This window comes from Styela clava, chromosome 6 (assembly GCF_964204865.1).
Source record: "Styela clava chromosome 6, kaStyClav1.hap1.2, whole genome shotgun sequence".
NCBI classification, from domain to species: Eukaryota; Metazoa; Chordata; class Ascidiacea; order Stolidobranchia; family Styelidae; genus Styela; species Styela clava.
This window is the reverse complement of record NC_135255.1, coordinates 5,010,001-5,015,000: the sequence shown is the minus strand read 5'-3', so window position 1 is coordinate 5,015,000 and position 5,000 is coordinate 5,010,001. Positions and strand designations below refer to the sequence as shown.

At 55.5% G+C, this 5,000-nt stretch overlaps 1 pseudogene; it reads right to left on the bottom strand.

The window, feature by feature from the left end:
- Nucleotides 1–4,965: 4,965 nt before the first annotated feature.
- Nucleotides 4,966–5,000, bottom strand: part of LOC144425012 (large subunit ribosomal RNA) — a 1,026-nt pseudogene continuing 991 nt past the window's right edge.

The following is a 5,000-nucleotide window of genomic DNA, read 5'->3' as shown; positions in this document are numbered from 1 at the left end:
CCTGCAGCGGTGCCTAAAACCCGGGCATAACAATGCGACCGTTCTGCTAGGCCGACAAGCGCTCAAGCCAGACGCTCGATCGAACGCCCCCTACATATTAGTCGAGACAACGGCTCGCTCATTAGCATCGCGTTTGTACTTTAACTTTTTTTGGCTCGGCTTTTTTCGACGCCGATGCCGGCGACGCAGCACTCTCTCGCCCGCCAGCCACCGAGAAAAGGGTGCGCTCCGACCGGCCCCGCACCGTACGCCGCTCTTTCTTGGCTCATTCGAGTTTACTGTCTTTCGCTCTGACATGCCTTACCTAGGGTTAGGTTAGTATGCTTGCACGTTTGTACTTTAACTTTTTTCGGCTCGGCTTCTTTCGACGCCGATGCCGGCGACGCAGCACTCTCTCGCCCGCCAGCCACCGAGAAAAGGGTGCGCTCCGACCGGCCCCGCACCGCTCTTTCTTAGCTCATTCGAGTTTACTGTCTTTCGCTCTGACATGCCTTACCTAGGGTTAGGTTAGTATGCTTGCACGTTTGTACTTTACCTTTTTTCGGCTCGGCTTCTTTCGACGCCGATGCCGGCGACGCAGCACTCTCTCGCCCGCCAGCCACCGAGAAAAGGGTGCGCTCCGACCGGCCCCGCACCGCTCTTTATTGGCTCATTCGAGTTTACTGTCTTTCGCTCTAACATGCCTTACCTAGGGTTAGGTTAGTATGCTTGCACGTTTGTACTTTAACTTTTTTCGGCTCGGCTTCTTTCGACGCCGATGCCGGCGACGCAGCACTCTCTCGGCCGCCAGTCCCCGAGAAAAGGGTGCGCTCCGACCGGCCCCGCACCGCTCTTTCTTGGCTCATTCGAGTTTACTGTCTTTCGCTCTGACATGCCTTACCTAGGGTTAGGTTAGTATGCTTGCACGTTTGTACTTTAACTTTTTTCGGCTCGGCTTCTTTCGACGCCGATGCCGGCGACGCAGCACTCTCTCGGCCGCCAGCCACCGAGAAAAGGGTGCGCTCCGACCGGCCCCGCACCGCTCTTTCTTAGCTCATTCGAGTTTACTGTCTTTCGCTCTGACATGCCTTATCTAGGGTTAGGTTAGTATGCTTGCACGTTTGTACTTTAACTTTTTTCGGCTCGGCTTCTTTCGACGCCGATGCCGGCGACGCAGCACTCTCTCGCCCGCCAGCCACCGAGAAAAGGGTGCGCTCCGACCGGCCCCGCACCGCTCTTTCTTGGCTCATTCGAGTTTACTGTCTTTCGCTCTGACATGCATTACCTAGGGTTAGGTTAGTATGCTTGCACGTTTGTACTTTAACTTTTTTCGGCTCGGCTTCTTTCGACGCCGATGCCGGCGACGCAGCACTCTCTCGGCCGCCAGCCACCGAGAAAAGGGTGCGCTCCGACCGGCCCCGCACCGCTCTTTCTTAGCTCATTCGAGTTTACTGTCTTTCGCTCTGACATGCCTTACCTAGGGTTAGGTTAGTATGCTTGCACGTTTGTACTTTAACTTTTTTCGGCTCGGCTTCTTTCGACGCCGATGCCGGCGACGCAGCACTCTCTCGCCCGCCAGCCACCGAGAAAAGGGTGCGCTCCGACCGGCCCCGCACCGCTCTTTCTTGGCTCATTCGAGTTTACTGTCTTTCGCTCTGACATGCATTACCTAGGGTTAGGTTAGTATGCTTGCACGTTTGTACTTTAACTTTTTTCGGCTCGGCTTCTTTCGACGCCGATGCTGGCGACGCAGCACTCTCTCGGCCGCCAGCCACCGAGAAAAGGGTGCGCTCCGACCGGCCCCGCACCGCTCTTTCTTAGCTCATTCGAGTTTACTGTCTTTCGCTCTGACATGCCTTACCTAGGGTTAGGTTAGTATGCTTGCACGTTTGTACTTTAACTTTTTTCGGCTCGGCTTCTTTCGACGCCGATGCCGGCGACGCAGCACTCTCTCGCCCGCCAGCCACCGAGAAAAGGGTGCGCTCCGACCGGCCCCGCACCGCTCTTTCTTGGCGCATTCGAGTTTACTGTCTTTCGCTCTGACATGCATTACCTAGGGTTAGGTTAGTATGCTTGCACGTTTGTACTTTAACTTTTTTCGGCTCGGCTTCTTTCGACGCCGATGCCGGCGACGCAGCACTCTCTCGGCCGCCAGCCACCGAGAAAAGGGTGCGCTCCGACCGGCCCCGCACCGCTCTTTCTTAGCTCATTCGAGTTTACTGTCTTTCGCTCTGACATGCCTTACCTAGGGTTAGGTTAGTATGCTTGCACGTTTGTACTTTAACTTTTTTCGGCTCGGCTTCTTTCGACGCCGATGCCGGCGACGCAGCACTCTCTCGCCCGCCAGCCACCGAGAAAAGGGTGCGCTCCGACCGGCCCCGCACCGCTCTTTATTGGCTCATTCGAGTTTACTGTCTTTCGCTCTAACATGCCTTACCTAGGGTTAGGTTAGTATGCTTGCACGTTTGTACTTTAACTTTTTTCGGCTCGGCTTCTTTCGACGCCGATGCCGGCGACGAAGCACTCTCTCGGCCGCCAGCCACCGAGAAAAGGGTGCGCTCCGACCGGCCCCGCACCGCTCTTTCTTAGCTCATTCGAGTTTACTGTCTTTCGCTCTGACATGCCTTACCTAGGGTTAGGTTAGTATGCTTGCACGTTTGTACTTTAACTTTTTTCGGCTCGGCTTCTTTCGACGCCGATGCCGGCGACGCAGCACTCTCTCGCCCGCCAGCCACCGAGAAAAGGGTGCGCTCCGACCGGCCCCGCACCGCTCTTTCTTGGCTCATTCGAGTTTACTGTCTTTCGCTCTGACATGCATTACCTAGGGTTAGGTTAGTATGCTTGCACGTTTGTACTTTAACTTTTTTCGGCTCGGCTTCTTTCGACGCCGATGCTGGCGACGCAGTACTCTCTCGGCCGCCAGCCACCGAGAAAAGGGTGCGCTCCGACCGGCCCCGCACCGCTCTTTCTTAGCTCATTCGAGTTTACTGTCTTTCGCTCTGACATGCCTTACCTAGGGTTAGGTTAGTATGCTGGCACGTTTGTACTTTAACTTTTTTCGGCTCGGCTTCTTTCGACGCCGATGCCGGCGACGCAGCACTCTCTCGGCCGCCAGCCACCGAGAAAAGGGTGCGCTCCGACCGGCCCCGCACCGCTCTTTCTTAGCTCATTCGAGTTTACTGTCTTTCGCTCTGACATGCCTTACCTAGGGTTAGGTTAGTATGCTTGCACGTTTGTACTTTAACTTTTTTCGGCTCGGCTTCTTTCGACGCCGATGCCGGCGACGCAGCACTCTCTCGCCCGCCAGCCACCGAGAAAAGGGTGCGCTCCGACCGGCCCCGCACCGCTCTTTCTTGGCTCATTCGAGTTTACTGTCTTTCGCTCTGACATGCATTACCTAGGGTTAGGTTAGTATGCTTGCACGTTTGTACTTTAACTTTTTTCGGCTCGGCTTCTTTCGACGCCGATGCCGGCGACGCAGCACTCTCTCGGCCGCCAGCCACCGAGAAAAGGGTGCGCTCCGACCGGCCCCGCACCGCTCTTTCTTAGCTCATTCGAGTTTACTGTCTTTCGCTCTGACATGCCTTACCTAGGGTTAGGTTAGTATGCTTGCACGTTTGTACTTTAACTTTTTTCGGCTCGGCTTCTTTCGACGCCGATGCCGGCGACGCAGCACTCTCTCGCCCGCCAGCCACCGAGAAAAGGGTGCGCTCCGACCGGCCCCGCACCGCTCTTTCTTGGCTCATTCGAGTTTACTGTCTTTCGCTCTGACATGCATTACCTAGGGTTAGGTTAGTATGCTTGCACGTTTGTACTTCAACTTTTTTCGGCTCGGCTTCTTTCGACGCCGATGCCGGCGACGCAGCACTCTCTCGCCCGCCAGCCACCGAGAAAAGGGTGCGCTCCGACCGGCCCCGCACCGCTCTTTCTTGGCTCATTCGAGTTTACTGTCTTTCGCTCTGACATGCATTACCTAGGGTTAGGTTAGTATGCTTGCACGTTTGTACTCTAACTTTTTTCGGCTCGGCTTCTTTCGACGCCGATGCCGGCGACGCAGCACTCTCTCGGCCGCCAGCCACTGAGAAAAGGGTGCGCTCCGACCGGCCCCGCACCGCTCTTTCTTAGCTCATTCGAGTTTACTGTCTTTCGCTCTGACATGCCTTACCTAGGGTTAGGTTAGTATGCTTGCACGTTTGTACTTTAACTTTTTTCGGCTCGGCTTCTTTCGACGCCGATGCCGGCGACGCAGCACTCTCTCGCCCGCCAGCCACCGAGAAAAGGGTGCGCTCCGACCGGCCCCGCACCGCTCTTTATTGGCTCATTCGAGTTTACTGTCTTTCGCTCTAACATACCTTACCTAGGGTTAGGTTAGTATGCTTGCACGTGCGGTCTCTTGAACTTTTTTGGTTTGGTTAGTTTGTACCTGGTCGTATTGCGAAATTGTGCGATCCAATGGGCGGCGGCGACGCCCCCTTTTCGTATTGCGAAATGACACGTGGGCTTCGTCGCGGATGAGTGAGTAACGGCCAATCACGTGTCAACAATCGGCGCGAATCCAGCCAAGCGAGCGAGCGGTAATCACGTGGAAGATTTTGAAACGGGGCGCGAGCCAATGAAGGGCGACGACGCCCCCTTTTCGTATTGCGAAATGACATGTGGGCTTCGTCGCGGATGAGTGAGTGATTGGCGCGAATCCAGCCAAGCGAGCGAGCGGTAATCACGTGGAAGATTTTGAAACGGGGCGCGAGCCAATGGAGGGCGACGACGCCCCCTTGTCGTATTGCGAAATGTCGTATCGCGGATGAGTGACGGCTGCTCATCAAACCTTGCTCAAGCGACCGTCGTCCCCGTTCGGCGTGGTGAAGATAAGTCCGACGTGCCCTGCCCGGCAAAAAAAAAACAAGACAAGTCCGGCGCGGGAAAAAAAAAAGACAAGTCCGACACCACGGGCGGAGAGTCGAAAAAAAAAGCAAGTCCCAAAAGGACAAATCGTAGATCTGGAGGATGACTTTCAACACATC